The sequence below is a fragment of the Pipistrellus kuhlii genome, unplaced genomic scaffold, assembly GCF_014108245.1.
Source record: "Pipistrellus kuhlii isolate mPipKuh1 unplaced genomic scaffold, mPipKuh1.p scaffold_m20_p_18, whole genome shotgun sequence".
NCBI classification, from domain to species: Eukaryota; Metazoa; Chordata; class Mammalia; order Chiroptera; family Vespertilionidae; genus Pipistrellus; species Pipistrellus kuhlii.
In genome coordinates this window covers 23,445,323-23,465,411 of record NW_023425493.1, presented here as the reverse complement: position 1 = coordinate 23,465,411, position 20,089 = coordinate 23,445,323, and the positions used below count along the sequence as shown (strand labels likewise).

The 20,089-nt window shown below is 36.6% G+C and overlaps 1 long non-coding RNA gene across 1 annotated transcript in view; it reads right to left on the bottom strand.

Moving 5' to 3' along the window:
- Positions 1-682: 682 nt before the first annotated feature.
- Positions 683-20,089, bottom strand: part of LOC118721341 — a 35,609-nt gene continuing 16,202 nt past the window's right edge. Inside the window, exon 3 of the long non-coding RNA XR_004988705.2 lies at positions 683-1,188. This is a non-coding gene — a long non-coding RNA (uncharacterized LOC118721341). The remainder of the gene's footprint in view (positions 1,189-20,089) is intronic.

The following is a 20,089-nucleotide window of genomic DNA, read 5'->3' as shown; positions in this document are numbered from 1 at the left end:
TCTGAAAGAACAATTGAGAAAAATCTTTGTAACCTTTAGCTAAAGATATCCTAGATTGAACACAAAAAAATATGCAAGTGATAAAAAATAATTGAAACAATGAAGCCCAACAAAATTTAAAAGGCTAGCTCATTTAAAAACAGTATTTATAAAATGAAAAGGCAAATGTTTCCCAAAAAATGTATCTGACCAAGAACCTATATAATATACATAAAAACATTTACAACTTAATAATGAAAATACAAACAACATAAAAAAAATAAGCCAAGTATTTTAGCAGACCTATCACCAAAGTATATATGAAGGCAACAAATAAACACAGAAAAAAGATGCTCAAGGTTATTATTCATTACGATAATGCAAATAAAACTACAATAAGATATGAATACATACATAATAGAATGGCAAAAATTAAAAAATCAACAACTGACCATACCAAATGTTGGCAAGGATATGGAACAATTATAGCTCATAAATATTGCTGGTTGAAATGCAAAATTGTACAATCGCTTCTGTATGTTTAACCATATAATTAACATGCATATACTTACCAGATACCCCACAAATTTTACTCTTTGCTTTTACTCAAGAGAAATAAAAACATAACCCACCCAAAGACTTGTACTCAAATGTTTATAGAAGATTTATTTATAATAGCCCCAAGCTGGAAACAACCCAAATTTCCATCAACTAAACGTATTTTTAATCAGCCAGAATGCTGAAAAGCAAACAAACAAGATCAGCCCTGATTGGAAAGCCTACAATACCATGTTTTTCTCTGAGTTTATAATCACAGCCAAATGTCTTAATTGTCAATTAAAAAGTTTTGATTTTTACTAAAATTTACAAGACTCTTCTAGGACCCATAAGTGCCACTCTTACACGGGGGTGGATAATGAGCTGCCATCACGGGTTTTACTCTTCTCAGTAATTGCCATACACATACCATAATGCTAAAAGCAGTTTTAAGAATGACCTCCAAGCAAATGCACTCTCCATTTAGTTTGTCACAACAACCAAGTTTTCCCATGTTTCTGCCTACATGTCTTTTCAAGTGGACACTCACTCCCTGGACTCTACAGAGAATCCCCAGCCTATTTGATAAGGTTTGAGTCACCAGTACCTCATGTCCTTATTTGTGCACCACAGCTCAGCAGCATTTTCTGAATCATCTTGTTGAGAAGCCAACTAGAAGAAAACATGAGAACCAGTTAGGAAGCAAACTTTGCCTTTGATGTGTGTTAGTATGAAAACCCAGTATCTGATAATAGGCAGATTTCCATCTTTACACACACACACACACACTGCTTTTAATACAAAATTGTCACTTGAGCAAAAAACTTTCATCTTTAGCTGATCCAAAGACGGAAAGCTGTTTGGCCTAGATTTAATAAAACCCTCATATAAAACTAGCAGAGTGCCAGAGATTCCATATAGAGTGTAACTTGAGCAGTTATCCTGATCCTTGAAGAGCTGTCCAGCTTTCCAGAAAGAGGCCAGTAAAAAGTGGGGAGGAGTGAGTCTAAATTAGGAATGCTAAAGGGTAAGCTTGTAAATAGGCCTTCAAATTTTACTTCAGATTTCAACTTTCACATATGCCCATTCAAGAAGGAGCTGTTCCGTGCCATAAAGAATTCTTGGGATATCCAGCACTGCTTTTTTCAAAAGAAGGTATATTTGGACTATAAGAGGATGGAAACTAGTAACACATGAAAAAGTGATAGAGCAATTCAACTTTGTTTGTATTAACTAAATCCAAAAGAAGCATAAATAATTAAAGTTCTTGAATAAATCCAAAATTTTTATTTCACAATTCATTCCAGTTTCCATGTAGTCATTTGTAAATGTTTTCTTTTTAAGTTCAAAAGTATCCAGCAGAAGCAAGAAAAATATTACTTTCTTAGAAAACATACACACTTGGAAATTTGCTTTTGAACAATTGAATAATGGATCCAGGTTCATAAAAGGGAAGCAAAAATGTCAACTAATCCACTTTGGGTTATTAGACCTAAATAGCAACACATAGCCCTTGCCCTTCTCTCTGTGCCCTACATTCATGCACTGTAGGGTCCCTAGCGGCTGCCAGCTGAGGGCCTGAGCCTCCTTCCATTCCTCAGGCTGGTCCCACCTCCTGGTCAAACTCTCCAGATGAACTCCCAGTGGAGGGGACATTTGCATACTACACTTTTATTATATAAGATTGCAGCTGTAATCTGTTTTGAAAAGTTTTTTTTTCTTCATTTAAATTGCTTTAAAATTCTATCTACAATCTTTTTGAAAGCCCTGACTGTATTTAACAAGCTCTTTCTCTTCACCCCATGAAACTTAACCCATGTATGTTCCTATCCAATGAATCATCAATTACAATTTAAGTCATTCTAAATTTTTCTGAAATGATAACCAACATGATTATGAAGAATTAGTCTTGGCCAAGATAACACAGACTCCAAAATGTACGGTCTCAGGCAAATCTGTGTTTTGTTTTATTTCCTAAAGTCATAGGGAGCATTCCCAGGAACCCGCTGAGCTTTCTCAATAAAGGGAGCAGTAATGAACCAAATCATCTTGTGTACCCTGGGTCCACATAAGTTTGGATTTGAGAGAATAATCTTTATGGATCTAATGTATCTCAAAGGTGTAACCTGGAGTTTTTGTTTATCTGTTTTATTTTGTTTTGTTTTAAACTGTATATGCACAGCACACAAACCTAAAAGAGTTATCATCTCCTTGTTATTTTTCTCTTAACATTAGGATGAAATGTCTGATGGTTTACATGAAGACGTGGATATTATGAAAGCTGTAGTACAGTTGTCTGCATGTTTCTTCAAACTACACTGCTTGACTAACACGTGGTGAGAAGCTACTTAACATATGATGAGATACTTTGAGATGGCCATATAGGTCTGTTATTTCCAAATAGTCTAGTAGAAGTGAAAGTGTGAAGTTTCAGAGTAGCCTAACTTACAGAAAGATTTTATTCTTGCCTTGCAGCTACTTGAGGAGAGTACAGTCTAACAGCTATCTTGCATCCATTTGACCTTCTGTGTTCAAAGAATTCTCCCATCCAATGTGTCTTTTGATAGAACTTGAGAGGAAGAGAGGGGGGATAAAAAGAAACTCTCTTCTTTCTTAGACATAATCTTGGGGCCAACTGAACCTGGAGCTTGCCATCTCATGGAATGTAAGAATGAAGCAACCACTTTAAAAATGTAAAATTGACGTATGTAGCACAATTAATGTTTATTGGCATATATCAAGTCCCTAGCTGGTTCTACCCTTACCTTTTTTTGTTAGGAGAACTAAAAAGTTAGATTTTATTCCCCGCTCTACTTTTGTTGTTGTTAAAACCAAATTTAGTTATGTTTTCCATCATTGCACAAGAAGTAGCTGATACAGATGGAGAATAACTGAATTGTCAAGACCCATTCCAAAATTGAAGTTCCCAATGTTCTGGGGATAATTACATTATAAATTGGGTGTGGTGTGTTTCACAACAAAATTGAAATCTGAAGAAACAAACAAACAAACAAAAAACAACACAGAACATCAATCAAATGTGAAGAGAAAATTTTTAAACCTACAGTGCTCCATCATTGGAACTATTTTGTAAGACAAATGGAGGGAGGGGAAGAGGGAAGAAGGTAGAGAGGAAAGGAGAGAGGGAAGGAAAGGAGAGAAAGAGAGGGGGGGGGGGGAGAAACTATGTAGAAGTGTTGGATGATGCTGACATTGCTGAGATATTGGTAGCCATTGGAGAGACGGCTTATAAAGCATAAACCTCCCTGCCTGAACAAAACATAGAGTATTGTCTTGAAGTCACTGGAATGGAGGGTATGGTGGATGTCTTCACTCATGTCTAACATGTTTTTCCTTTCTAGAATGTAAGGGCATACTCTAACAGTACAGTTTCTTAATAAGAGGTGCTAAATATCACTTTGGTTGATAGATTGCTTTTAACATTTGTAGGTGTAGTGAAATTTAAAACTACACAGAGAAAATCTGTAGAAGGTGGTGACCTCTCAGGGATGGTGTTGAAATCTGGTTCATGATTAAAGCAGGGTGTGGTTAAGAGGGGCAGGGATGGAAAATTCTCTTTTGGCAACTTGGTAGAGATGTGAGGTTAAACTGTCAAAACAGCCGCAAAAATCTGTTGCCAGAAGAGAATAATAAAAACTCTAACAGCAGCCTTAAACTGGGCCAGGCACTGTGTTCAGGGCTTTATGTGTGATCTCATTCAATTCTAAAAGCAATGTAGATTTCATGTTGCTCTGCACCTATTACAGATTAGGAGGTGAAAGCAAGGAGGTTAAGTCATTTGTCGCAAGTGTCACAGACAACCAGTGGTGAAGGCTAGGTTTGAAACCAGGGCTGTCAAATGCATTGCCTCATGCTCTTACTAAATCGGTTAGCTCATCACTGTTACCACTTCTTTAATCCGGAGCTCATTCATAAACACCTCTCTGCTCCCCACATGAACAGAACCTCATTCTTTTTTCTCTCCTCTCCTTGGCCCTCTCCCCCTCCACCACTCCCACCCACCCTCATGACTCTCAGGCCAAAATCCTTTGTTTGAAAGTTAACATGAAATATTGACTCAAAACAATATAAATTTTATTTTTTGAAATTTCCTTCTTCTCTGAACCTTAATTAGGATGATCAAAGCAATACAAAAAGTTTTTTTTTCCACCCGCCTTTGTATTAAAGAAGAAAACTCCAATACCATCTAATTTTTTTAAAATATATTTTATTGATTTTTTTACAGAGAAGAAGGGAAAGGGATAGAGAGTTAGAAACATTCATGAGAGAAACATCGATCAGCTGCCTCCTGCACACTCCCTACTGGGGATGTGCCCGCAACCAAGGTACATGCCCTTGAATGTAATCAAACCTGGGACCCTTCAGTCTGCAGGCCAACTCTCTATCCACTGAGCCAAACCAGTTAGGGCACATCTAATTTTTTAAAGCATAAAATCTTAATGTCTTTCCTAACTCTGTCAAGAAAAATTTTTCAGCAGTGAATATTTCCAAAACTTTCAAAACTTAAAAGAACATAAAAAGAAGATGTGGCCTGGCTTAGCATGCATCTTTAAATGTGTTTGGAAATCACTGGTCTGTTGCTGAAAGTCTCCTGATACTATAACTGTTTAAGAGTGGTAACTTTCTAGAAGCAAGTCACCCTCCTAGCTGCTATGGGATGGGTTAAGTGCTGCTTGACCCCGGCTGAAGAATGACAAATGCATGTGTTCATGAGTGTCTTACACAGATACTTAGGGATCTATTTTTACCTTTAACAGGAATACATTCTTAGTGTAGGCAAATAATGATTAATACTGACTTATCAAGAGAGAAGTGAGCTTCTTGGCCAATTGGAATAAATTTCATTACAATATTTTTCTGTTATTTGTTAATTTTTTAAAGCATTTTTAAATACTAGTTTTGAGGACATAAAAGGTTACCATTTCTCATAATTAAAAATTAATATCTAGCCCCGTCAGCACGGCTCAATGGTTGAGCATCGACCTATGTTGGTGCTCATGCCTGGGTTGCGGGCTTGATCCCCAGTGTAGGGCGTACAAGAGGCAGCTGATCAATAATTCTCTCTCATCGATTTTCTTATCTCTTGCTCCCTCTCCCTTTCTCTCTTAAATCAATAAAAATATTTAAAAATATCTCTTTCAAACATATTAAGCTTGAAAGAGATATAAACTTACTGTGCCAGCTACTTAGTTATCACACCCAAGTCACTTATTTTCCCATTCATACATCGTCTCATTTTAGGCCAAGAAGTAAGTATTTTATCAAAACTAGAATATGTTTTGAACATAAAACTTTTGGAAAGATAGCTTTCTCAAATATCCCAGAAGGAAAGTAAGTGCTGGCTTTTAAAAACCTGAACATGATGGTGGTTAAAAGGAACTTTGAGGAAGGGTAGCTCTGATATTGGAAACCATTGAACTTTTATTCTGGCCAGTGTGAAGAGAGAAGAGAGACCCCAGTTTAGGATCCTTAGGACAAGTAGATGTCTGAAGAGAGACCATCTCTCTAGTGGTTTTCCACCAGGTGGAGAGCATGTAGCCTGCCTCTGAGAACAATGACCAAAAAACATGCCTTCTCCCAACTGGCCACAGCTGTTACATTGGTAAGCTTTGTCATTCAACTGTGGTAACATTATGTAAAGCAATAACTACCCAGAGAGCTGTCACCATGCCCTGCATGAAGGTAGTGAAAAATCTGGCACTGTTGCCTCCTCTTAAAACAACAAGAATCCTATCAGTATTGTTAAATAGCTGTAGACTGGGTGGTCTCTACCCTCTAGAGTTATTTTCATGTTTCCTTATAAAGCCTCTTTAAAAACTTTTTAAAAGAGGTGTTAGATTTAAGATGGGAAATAGATAATAGGTTAATCTCACTAATATGAAATTTGTACTTTGACACACACTTCACAAAATTCCATATTCAAGTAAAAGATATAGCTGGAAGTATATGGGATAGAGGAGTCAAACCAAACCTGAAAATGTAAGTGCAGATAAAATAAAGAGTGAACGTTTTTAGTTTCATCACTTCAATTGTCTTAAAAAGTTAAAAAAGAAAAGGAAATATGTCGGAAATGACCAGCTTCACAATGATAGATTATTTTATTCTAGACAGCCTTTCAGATACTGAGAACAATAGTTTCTGACCCATGGTACACGCCCAAATGATTGCCTGCCTCTCTGAAGTGAATCACCAACATTCATTCAACAAGTACATATTTCAGTATTGTTTACTGGTGGATCATTAATTACACTTCAAATAGGATTTTCAAATTAAAAATCTGGACACATAAGCTACTAATTGAGGTTCTCTTTAGAGAAAGGTCTTATGTAAAAAAGAAAAATTGGAAAGTCCCATTATATGGCCTTAAACATATGGATACATATTTCAGTCAATGTATATAAGAGGGAAAGACCAAGAGAGAAATCTGCTGTAGAATTCTGTTCTTTGCATTCTAGAACATTTCGGTAGCATCACCTTGCCCAGGCTTGGTGAAAGACTGAATTGCCACCCTTTAGTGTGGACAGTTTTCAAGGGCTTGGAGAAGGAGCCTGAGCATGAGGATCCGTGATATGCGAAGGGGCAGTTAGCTGAGCTGAGTCCCTTGTAAATATGTATTTGGGTATGAAAAGTTTCTGATAGACACACAGGGCTGTTTGGAATAAAGAAGTAGGTGGGAATCCGCCTAAAACAAAATAAGACCTCTTTCAAATTCCAAAAATATTCGGTTAAACATGCTAATAATGATTCTGGATTTTGAGAATTCGGTCTGCTAGGCCATAACAATGAGTGAGTGCTCATGGGGTACAGTATACTAGTGAGCTCAGGGTTCTATGGGGAGTTACAAGGAGAGCAAACAATCTAGTTCATGTCCCTTGAGAGTGTATGGCCTGATAGAAAAAGGATTACCACATAACTGCTTACAAGAAATGCTAAACTAGGGCAGGCTTTCAGCCAAGCTGCTAAAACACATTCCCAAAGCTCTGTGATCAGCATGCTTTGTTGGCTTTCCTTTCAAGGATCCCTCCCTGCCTGCTTTTGTATTACACCAAATCTCATGTGGCAAATCTCAGGAGCCATGTACTAGTACTCAAAACACCTCCCACAGGACATACCCATGTGCCCCCAGAGTGGGGCCAAAAGCTGAAATGTTCTTTACTAGGTGTTTATGGTACCTCCCAAGCTGGTAGAAAAGTCATTATTGTGTTACCATTAAAAGGATATTCTAGCTGAAGAAAGTAAAATGTAGTTGCTATTAACTTCCAACTGAGCCTAGAAACCAGCACGGCAATGCTGATGGCTGTTCTTTCTAAGTACCAGGTATAAATCTGCAGATGACCACAGCCATGTCGGTGTCAGCTGGAATGGCAGAATTTCAGCAACAGTTTGTTTTTTAGCATCCATTTGTTTACTGGTTACTTTAGTCAACTTGGACTAAGGAAAATAGAGATGGCAGTGACTGTGCAAAAAGGAACCTTGTGACTCACAGAACAAATATAAGAATCTTAAATTTGGAAGTGACATAGTAATCATTTGAACCATTCTCTTAACTTCAAGTGGAGCCATCTTTATACTACTGAGACTTTTCTCCTATCATCCATCTATTTATCTATCTATCTATCTATCTATCTATCACCTACCTATTTATACACATATACATCATTACATAATCTATATGTGTATATCTGTGTGTGTATATTCTATCTATATACAATTATGGTACACAATTACATTGGTGGCTCCCAATAAAGCATGCCCCCCTATGGTTTTCATGGCATTGTACAGACCCCACCCTCATTGACTTTGGGCTCATTGAGACATAATCAAGCATTATGCAAACAGGTTTGATAAGCACTTGCATTCTAAGACTTATCATCTTGGAAGTTTTTTACTGGATCCCTGAGCCACAAGATAAAGCAGTCTATCCTGCCATGGAGACACCGGAGATAGAAAGATGTCTCATCAGGCCCAGGCCTAATAGGAAACCCACTGATGGGCCCCACTTTGAGAGAAGAAGCAACATTAAATCGTTCTGCCCTTGTCCAGCTAAGACTGGTCAATTCACAAAATCATAACAATAAAATAATGTTGTTTTAGGATATTAAGTTTGGATAAGTGATGTGTTATACAGTAATAGATAAATATCCAAGTGTAATGTCTGTGTGTATGACAAGTATAGAAATTCCAGACTTCCCTCTTATATTTTTGTTTTTATTTGACTAATTATTGTATGTGTTTGGTAAGTAAAACAAAGTAAACTTAATAGGTGTATTTTAACATAATTTATATATATAAAAGCCAAGTGACCAGAATGACCAGAATGACTGGTCGCTTGCTATGACTTGCACTGCAGCCAGTCAACTGGCCCAATGGGGGTGGGACTGGCTGGCCAACCTCCCGCAGCCCCTCCCCCTAGCTGGCACCCTCACATGCACAAATTTGTACACTGGGTCTCTGGTTAACAAATAATTATAAAGCAAACACTTATGAAATCACTACCTGTATCAAGAACTAGAACACTGATAGCATCCAAACCCACTCTGTATGCTCTCATATAAACTACTCCATCAGTAACTATTATCTTCATTTTGTGGCATTAATAGTTTAGATTTTCCTTATAGTTTTGTCACTACTGTATACGTTCTTAAATATATGGTTCATTTTGCCTATTTTGAGTTTTCTATGAATGGAGTCACTTTAATTGTATTATTTAATAACTCACTTAATTGGCTGAACTTGTATTTGTGATATTCATCCATGTTGGTGAATCCAGCTATAGTTCATTTATTCCCACTGGTGCATAGCACTCCATTGGCTGAACTCAATACAGTTTCTTTAGCCACTCTACTCCAAATGTATGTTTGGATTTTTTCCTCTCTAGATTAGAAGTGCCCTCAAAGCTGGGACCTTGTTCTATACACTTTGGTGTACCCATAAAACCATAATTTTTTCCTAAGGGCTACTATAAAATCCAAGTACAGACAAAGCTATCTGCCTGTAGTCCTGGACACTATGGAGAGGTTACATTCTGAATCTTAGGGATTTCATTTGTAATCCACTAAGAATGACGAGCTTAAGGTCACAGTAAACAGTTTAATTATTATACTTTTAAGTTGAAACTAAAAATAACCACAAGAATCCAAACATGGTATTAAGCAATCTCAAGATATTTAAGGAAAGCAAACATGGAATAGTCAAGTTATGTTCCTGGGTGTATTGAGTGTGACTATGTAAAAATGTGTCCAGATGGGTATATTGTAGAAAATGTCCTGTTGATCACGTGCCTGATAATCCCTTGAGAGAACTTTTTAAAATGCAGATTTCCGAGTCTGTTGAAGACCCACTATATTATTTGAGACTTGGATCCCAAGGTTTCTATGAATGGAGCCACTGTGCAAATTTATTTTAATATTCCTAAATTATTCTATGAGCATTGGAGTTTGAGAACAACTGCTTTAAATATATAAAGTTTGGTATGTTCAAAGGAAATACTTCTTACTTTACATTTTAAGAAAGCAGTTGCCTTAGGAAACAATATATTCTAATGCCGTTGCTGTTTCACAGTCCAATCATTTCTTGTGATTATGCCTTTTGTGTTGCCATTGCAGAGTAGACAGACACAATATCAAATTCTAAAACGTTCTATGCAATCTACTTAGTGCTACAAATCTGCACTTTTAAAGAATGGATTTGAATGTTAGCAATAGTCACAACCATTTAGAAGCATGTCTGGTGAATGAGGTAAATGGCCAAGCAGGGTAACATGGTTTGGGATCCTAAATAGGATGTGACTGTGAAGCAAATTGAATTAGTTTTTCTTGGGTGGCTCTCATAAAATACACAGATGAGTAAGTCTGACAAAGGGTATGCACATTATCATAATCACTGTATTTCTTTGTAACAAAAATTGTTAAAATGTTAAATTTGGCTTGTATAAACAAATATTCAAAATGGTCTGTTTCTAGACACTCCTGAAAATATAATTATGCATTGTATTGTACCAGAGTCATGTACACAAGGACATTAATTTAACATGATGCCTCAAATCTCATCCATATTGATGACTTTCTAGCACAAGTTTCAGATCAAGTTCTACAATATGAAATAAAGAGAGCAAGAAGCCAAAGTGGAAGAGATCCATGAATACTTCTTTCTAGATTTTTGAATACTTTCATTTTGCTATTGCTGCTCAATCAGATGTAAATCCAGTATCTTAAACATCTACTTATTTTGTCCTAATTTTAAAAAATATTTTTATTTTTATTGATTTCAGAGAGGAAGGGAGAGGAAGAGAGAAAGAGATAGAGACATTAATTGTTTCTAACACTGACCGGCTGCCTCTTGCACAAACCCTACTGGGGATATTCCCGCAACCAATGTACATGCCCTTGACCGGAATCGAACCCAGGACCTTTCAGTCCGCAGGCCGACGCTCTATCCACCGAGCCAAACCGGTCCCTGCCTGACCGTCAAATTTTCCAAGCCATAGTTTCGTTATCTGTAAAATACATAACTAGTATAATCGTGAGACTTCGAGAAGTTTTTGAAAGAAGTAAATGAAGTAATTCCAGTAAAAACTTAGTGTGTAGCACACTAAATGCTCAAAAATGTTAGTGACTATTACTATTTCATGTAAAGCACACACCATAGTACTTGGCATATAGGGTTAAATAAATGGTAACTATTAATATTGTCATTTAAAAAATCTTATTGGTGAAATAGTCAGAAATATACTTTAATCAAAAGTTTAATTGACTTGATGACCATGCTCAACCAGAGTAGATGCCTAATTCTTAGTTTTGAGACACTGCCTAATGTATATTTTATTCTAAATAAATATTATTAAAAGCATGGATTTCTACATTGAGTTTGACTTTCTAGTTGGTATTTGTCAATAAGTAAAAAAAGTCACTAAATGTTGAGATTTGCTAAGACCTTAGTCAAGTACTTTCCCATCAAGGGAAAAACAAATCAAGGAATTAAACTGAGGCCTTATGCATTTAAACAAATGTTTGCAAGAACTAAAAAAATGCTTAGTTTACTCACAAATATTATAGTAAACTTTCTGCACCCAAAGTACAGAAAGATGACCTAGGCATCCTATATTCTCAGCCAGACCCACATTTTTATTCTAACTTGAAGGTCAAAAATAATTTAGCCCTGGCCAGTGTTGCTCAATGGTTGGAGCATTGGCCCACCCACCGAAGGGTCTTGGGTTCAAGTCCCAGTCAAGAGAACATACCTGGATTGTGGGTTCACTCCCCATCCCTGGTTGGGGCATGTGCAGGAGGTGGCCAATTGAAGTTAAAACGTGGTCCCTCTCACAACCATGTTTCTTTCTCTATCTCTCTCCCTCCCTTTCTCCCTCCCTTTCTCCTCTTTCTCTCTCCCTCCCTCCCTTCTTCCTTCTTTCCTCCCTTCCACCCTCTCTAAAAAGCAATGGAAAAGACATACTCAGGTGAAGGTTAATAAAGAGAAAATAGTTTAGTAAATTTCTCAGTTCTGGTTTTTTATTATGTAAATCCTGTGCCCTGATGCATTTCTTAGCTCTTACCAGAGCAAGGGGAGAAAAAACAAAAAACACTACCAAAATATCATGAGATTGGTGGCTCTTGGGGATACTTCTTGTCAAGCAGGAAGTGCCAGAAATCTTGTAGAATATCCAACACAAATTTTCTTTTTGCAGACTGAGGTTTGCATCTGGATACACATCTACATTTTCTGGGTGCTGGGCCAAACTGAAACGTTCAGTTTATCCATTGCTAATAAACATGTCAGCAGTTTCTTTGCTCTCACATCTGTTGTGAAAAATGTTATCTTTCCTGAAGTGTATTTATTTTGTCTTTAATACCAGCTTTCATGGATTACAAAATAGAGATATGCCTTCACTTAACAAATTCAATAGCATATGCTGGAAAGTGCCACGTAAGAGTGATGAGATAAATTAAAGATGTATATTGTATCTTGGATCCTGAAAAGGAAATCAATCTAAAGAACAATGACGACTCTCAGGAAGGCCATACCAATGTAAACAACTGGCCTGTTAATCAAGTTCATCTAAAAGACTATTTGAGAAGCTCTACGCATCACAGAAATTCAACAAAAGGGTTTTAAAAATCTATTATCAGTTGTTTCATTATAAAGTCTGTCTTCAGTCAAGTTGATGACTTCCTTTCCCAAGAAAACTACCCCATGCACTTGCTTCTCATTCTATATTTTCCAGAATATCTGCCCTGCCCACTTTACTGATGCTGGGGTACTAGAAGACCAAATGAGTTTTGTTTATTAGGATGCTTTAGAAAGAAAATGATAAATGATTGCCAATATGTTTTCCCTTTTCTGTTCTTTTATTTTATTTCATAGTCAAGAGTCCATTTTTAAGGATCCATTACAACCTTATCAACACCATCTCCTTGCCTGCACTTACCAGTACTCCTCCTCCTCTCAAAATATTTAATCAGTGGGAAAGGTTATCTCTCTCACACAAGTGAGGAACAACATATTTGGAAATTGATTAGTATGTACTTTAAAGAAGCCAAGTAGAAAAATTCTGACATTAAGTGTGTGGTCATGTGATTAGGGCTGTCAGAAGTTTAATGTGTCCTTTTCAGATTCTCCCCTGAGGTTACAGATATTCCTAATACTATATATCACCCTCTGAAATCCAAAGCCATCTTCTGCCCAATTAGGCAATGGCCAATTCCTGCTAAAGGCAAGGAAGGGATGGGGTGAAATTCCCTAATCTTGCCACTCTTTATCAGCACTACAAGATAAACCAGCAAACTGTGTACTCATATATGAAGTTCTTTGCTAAAGAGCTAGTCAATATGGGGGGGGGGGGGGGGGGGAGTGGAGAGGGGTAGAGATGTAACAATAAATGAATAATGAAAAGTTAATAAAAGAAAAAGCAAAGATGGAAACAGAGAGGATTTAAAAAAGCCAAATGGCTGTCTTGTAAAAGTTTAATAAAATTAATTCATTTTTGGCAATATTGGTCAAGGAAAAAAATAGAAGGTGCAAATAAATAATATTAAGAATAGAAAAGGGGGCATATCTAGAGAAACATCTCATTTTAAAAAAGAAAAGAGAATATACTTAAAACCTAAATGTGACTAAATTTCAGGAGCTAGGTGAGGTACACATTATTGGAAAAATATAACAATAAAAATCACTTAGGAGAAATGAAAATCCAAAATAATCTTCTACTATTAAGGAAATTAAATCCATGGTTAAGGGGGCATAAGTAGGAAGGGGTTTGAGATGGGAATGGGGGGATGAGGACAATTATGTGATACCATAGTCAATAAAATTTAAAAAAAATTAAAATAAATTTAAAATAAATAAGTAAGTCCATGGTTAAAATCATCCCACAAATAAGGTACCAGGTAAAGACATTTTACAAATAAGTCTATCAAATATTCAAGAAACAAATAATTTCGTGGGTGGGAAGAGATCAACTAAAGAACTTGTATGCATGTCTGCATATAACCCATAAGCACAGACAATAGGGTGGTGAAGGCCTGAGGTGAAGGGACAGAAACGAGCTAGAAGGGATTAATAGGGGGAAAAGGGGGCATATGTAATATTTTCAACAACAGAGATTTAATTTTTTAAAAGAAACAGAAAATTTCAATCTTACACAAAATTTTATCAGAGGAAATAAAATGGAAAAATGCCCAGCTCATTGTCTGAGGTGAGTTGTATCCAAGACATTCTTGAAGAACTTTGTCAAAAGGACTCATCTTACCAGACATTGATCCTTAATATAAAAGCTCTAATTATTTTTTTTAAAGTGTGATATTGATGCAGGGATAAACATATAGCCAGTGGAATAAAGTAAAGTGATCAAAATAAATTCATCCAAATATGGAAACCTGAGTTGTCATTGCATGTTAGGAAAGATCAGACTTTTTCTGTAAGATACTGATCTAGTTAGTTATTCATAAGAAAAAAGTAAGATTCCATTTCATACTAAACACACACAAAAATGCATTTGGATTAAGAGAACAGTTTTATAATTTCAGGAAAAATAGCAGAATTCAGTTAAGAGATTTTTTAAAAAATCTTCACCATGGATATCTTTTAATTGATTTTTTAAATCTTCACCATGGATACCTTTTAATTTTTTTTAGAGAGAGTTGAATAGAGGGAGGGAGAAAGGGGTAGAGAGAGAGAGAAATATTGATGTGAGGGAGACACTTCGATTGGTTGCCTCCCACACACACTATAACTGCAATTTAGGTATATGCCCTTGACTGAGAATCCAACCCAAGATCCTTCAGTCTGTGGACCAACATTCTATCCACTTAACAGCACCAGCCAGGGCATGAAGAAATCTTAAACAAAGTGTAAAGAGTATATATTATAGGGGGAAAAAAGGTGGATTTGACTAAATTAAAATTAGGAATCACCACAAAAAAAAAATGATTAAAAACAACAACAACACAGATCATTAGAAAAGTAAAAAGGCAAATCACAAACCAGCAGAGGATATTTACAATATATTATTGACAAAAGCTTGAAATCTAGAATATGTAAAGAACTATAAATAAATTTAAAAAGGACCAACAATCCAATTTTTAAAAGTGGCAAAATACATCAACACCCATGTATCAGAGGAGAAAATAGGAATGGCCCATGTACCTATTTTTAAAAGTGCTCAATTTCATTAGTACCTAGGGAAATGCATATTAACACCATAAATGAGAATATTTCACACAGGCACACACAAATTAAAAAAAAAAATGTTGGCCAAATCCAAGTGATAGTGACAATGTGGAGCAAATGGAAGTATAATTTGGTTCAACCATTTTAGGAAATACCTCGACATTATCAAATTGTGTTGAAGGTTCTTGTAGCCTATGACCTAGTAAATTTTATCTTAATTTTATATCCTACAGCACAGGTGTCAAACACAAGGCCCGCGGGCCAAATCTGTCCCACCAGGCCTTGCAATGTGGCCCGCACCGCGCTGTCATCACTGCACTCCGCTGCGTTTCCATCACAATCACAGTTTATGACTGTTCAGTAAACCATTCGGCCCGAGATTTAGGCTGGATTTTAGATTTTGGCCCCTTCTCTGATTGAGTTCGACACCCTTATCCTACAGAAATTTTTAAATAAATAATCCAAGAGATGTGTATAAATGTGTTCCTAACAGCAATTTTTTAATGAAAGCAAATAACTGGAAATTGCCCAAATATCTATCATCAAAAGTAGGAAGGATGAGTACATGATGGTATGGTTATAAAATGAAATTCCTTACAGCAATGAAAATTAATTAAGCAACATGTGTTAACAAACATTAATTAAAAACAGTGAGCCAGAAAAGCAAATCACAGAAGTATATACATGATACCGTGTTTGTGAACCTCAAAAAAGCAAAACTAAACATATGTTCAAGGTATAGGCAGAAGTGATAACACTATCAAGAAAAACAATGGAATAACAAACATTTTGAACTAATAGGAAGGCAGATGCAATCAGGAGAAACCTATGGGGGCTTCAATGATATTGACAATATTCTATTTGTTGAGTTGATGGTGTACACACTAGTGTTCATGTAATTATTCTTCTTTAAAACTGCAGAGTCCATAAATTCAAGAGTTACAGGAATGAAGAAAGCTGAATGACATATATAATTTTGTAGCCACTTATTTCAAACATAATATAGAGAGTAAGAGAAGTCAGAAGCATCAAGAATTTAGGAATTTAGGATGTATTAAAAGAAAGAGGATAACATTTATGTCAGTTAAGGAGAGTTTAGCACGGTATTGTGCACAGGGACTGGATAAACAAAAACATGCCACTCGGAGGCCAAGGGAAGTAAAGAGGTGACAATCAACGTGTCGAGATTATTTAGGCTTCTTGGAAAGCAATTTTGATGTGAAGCCAAAAAGGTATTGGATATGAAGCCAATATATAAATATCTACAGAGAGAGCTAAAGAGGATAACTGGACTTAGGAGGTAGAGTGAATGGGCAGTGAGTAAGGGTGAAGTAAACAAAGCCTTAATTCTAGGAGAAATGGACATCATTAAAGGGAATGTGGGAACTCTGCCAGTGAGAAAGCTGCATCAGAACTCTGTTGCTCTTTAACAGTCCACCACAAACATTTCTATTCATAAGGGATCAGATTTTATGTTTATGTGGACTTGAAGTATATAAAATATGTTCTCAAGATGGCCTTTTATAGGGATGAGGTAAATGGACTCAAGAGTGATATGTGAGCTTCCACCTCCAGAAGTAAGACGATCCTTTGTAAGGTTTTAAAGGACAGCAGAGAGCCACTTGTCAGATGACCAAAGAAGAAAAAATGCCTAAATCACAGTCATAATATCTACATTTAATGTTTATTTTCAAATAACTATGTAACTGGGAGTGAAGCTTGGCTAAGAGGATGAATACACATGTGGCCTTGGGAAGTCAGGCTTTTCTCAATGCTCCAATTTTCTCATCTGTAAAAAAGAGAGAGATGGGATATCTCTGCTTTCTTCATTTTCTAGTCCTAGCATTGCATAAAGCTAAGACTCATAAATTCAGTGATTTAATTCTAATTGAGATTTCTTTGTTCAGACCATTTTATAGAAGCTAAAAGTTAAAAATGTTCACAGAGACTTTTACTTCCCCAAATTCTCCATCTCCTAGTTTGGCTTAGAGGGACCTGCTCTCTACGGGAGAATCATATACTGGCAGCTCACTTGGCAATCACTTTCTTGCTTTGAAGTCCTGTCTACAGCCACACCATCACTGAGCATTGGACACTTTATTTCTAAAATATATTTGCAAAGCTGGAACACTACTGACTCAGCCTTGAGTGGCCCTTCATTTAGAAAGTCCCTTTCAAAGTTAAATGCAGGAGAGTCCTTTTTGGTTTCAGTAGAGAATGCTTGAAAGTAGGGGCATCACTTTCTTCCCCTCTTTCATCACATGGAAGCTTTGTTTTTATGGCCTTCAAAAATGAAACAATTTTTATCTTAAAAGCAAATATTCTCCTGCTCTTAAAATGCGAGCATTTGAAAACCAATATATTACTGGCAAATAACGTGGGAAATAGACAAGCAGAACACTTATTAATGATTGAATACATAAAGCATTTTTCTTCTGTTCTTATGTGACAGCTGGATGAGTTTCAACTTCCTGCTCATTGCACAGGCTCTAAGCTTCCAATTCTGGGATCTTTTCTTTTCTTCCTCCTCCCTGCCTCCCCATCCCCTTCTAGCCTCCTTTTTCCTCTTTGGGAAAACACAAATGGTTTCGATTACATAATAGCTGCAAACTTTATATCTCCCACTTCAATTCTTACACATCATAAACAGAAGAGTGAACTTCAGACTCCATTAAGGTAAAGGTTGGTCTGGATTTTTGGGAAGCCTTTCATGTTGGTATGGTTAAAAAAAAAAAGTTTTTGTAGGAAAAAGAAATGCACTGGGGTTTGGCTAGAGTGCATGTCTTTAAGTCAACCATTCATCCTGAAGAGTGACAAGACCCCAATTCTAGTCAAGGCAAGAGTGAAGCCTGGAGCCCAGGACCAGCACAGCCCCTGCAGGATTCATTCAACACAACAAGAGTTTTAATATGCGAACACCAATAAACATCAAAATGTTAGCAAGGATAGTCAGAGCCTGTATAAAAACACTGCAAGGTGCACACCCTAGTGTATCTGCATCTCTCACCTCTAATCTGGAGTTTTCTTTTGCAGTTTCTTTTACAAAAATTTCTACTATTGTCACTATACTCAGGCAAACAAATTAGAGATAAAAAAAAAAAAGCAAGGCAGCACTTTTTATTCCACTATCTACAAATATTTATTGAACACATACTAAGCACAAGGCACTGTTTTAAATTCTTGGGCTACTTCAATGAACAAACAGACAAGTTTCTCTATTGGAAGTGAGAAAGACCTTTTTAAAAAGCAGTGTGAACAAGTATATTATACAGTCTTTCAGAAGGTGAGAAGTGTTGTGGAACAACAGAACAAGGAAGAGGTATATGGGAATGCTGGCTGGGGTGGAAAGTTGTGATTTTAAACAGAATGGTCAGTGAGGCTTAAAAAAGGAACATGTGATCAGAGGTGATTTTGAATCTTGGGAGAAAGGAAGCTAGTGATGTTTCCATATTCGAAAAAAACCATTGTTCTGGGTAATGACCTGTTCTGCCAATTTCCTTGGTAAATTTTTATTCTGTTTGGTTATGTGACTCTAAATGATTATTTTTATACCTTATTTTTATACCTTACTCTGAGATAAGAAAGGCAAACACACAGAAGAACAAGATTTCAGACAGTGGTAAGGATTTTGCAGGCACAAATGGGCTAACAGCAGTGGGTGAAGAGATAGACCTCAGGGTCATCATCTCTGACTTATTATAGATCTTATTATAGATTTGAGGACTAAATGAGAAGACTATGGTGGACAGGAGAAGGGGTTTCTCAGCATAAAGAACAGGAGACGATGCCATTGACTTGTAGGAATAGTAGGAATGCCATGGCAAGCAGAAGAGAGGCAAGAGATGATATCAGAAAAGTAGACACTGTTAAAAGTTGAATCGTGACCTCCCCACCCCCCAAGAAGATGTTGAAGTCCTAACCTCCAGTGCCTGTACAGTACTGTGTTATCTGGAAATAGGATTTTTGCAGATGATCACATTAACATGAGATCATTAGTGTGGGCTTTAAACCAATATATCTGTGTCCTTACAGAAAGGGGAAATTTGGACATGGAGACAGACAAACAAGGAGAACTCCATGTGAAGATGAAGGCAGAGGTTAGGATAATGATATACAAGGCAAGAGACACCAAAGATTGCCAGCAGGCCACCAGAAGTTAGGAGAGGGATATGAACAGATTCTTCCTCGCAGCCGTCAATAGTAGCCAATCCTGCTGATGTCTTGATTTTAGATTTTTAGTCTCCAGGACTATGAGGCAATAAATTTCTGTTGGTTAAGCCATCCAGTTTGTGGTCCTTTGTTACAGCTGCACTAGAAAACTAATACAGGCAGGGACCGATGCCCTTGATGTTTAGATTTTAGTCTAGTGGAATGAGGAGATACTGAAAGGCTTTAAGCATGATCTGATTAACATCTCCGAAAAGATCATATTGATATTGCCATCTAGCCATGGTACTACACCCACAGAGAGCTTTATGTCTTCCCCAAAAGACACTCAAAAGAACTTTACACCATTAGAAAGCAACCATCATATGTAGAATAACTTTTCTCAATTTTTGAGTGTTAACATTTAGCATTCTTGACCTTTAAAAACACATCTTTGGATAGACATGTTTTAAAAAGTATGAGTATATTTTTTAGGGCTGAAAGAAATTCCCTTTGCAGGAGATGTTTGGAATGTGTGGGTTTGCTTATGTTTTTATCTTGTTTACCAGCAGAAATGTAGGCTGAGGCAAAGCTTTCATTTACTGACTGAGTGAACCTCATCAAAAAATGAAAACAAGCCTTTAATTCATGTATTTAAACATGTTTATAAACACATCTAGATGTGTACATATGACATACAAATACATGTATATATGCCCATACATATGCATATTCATAAATA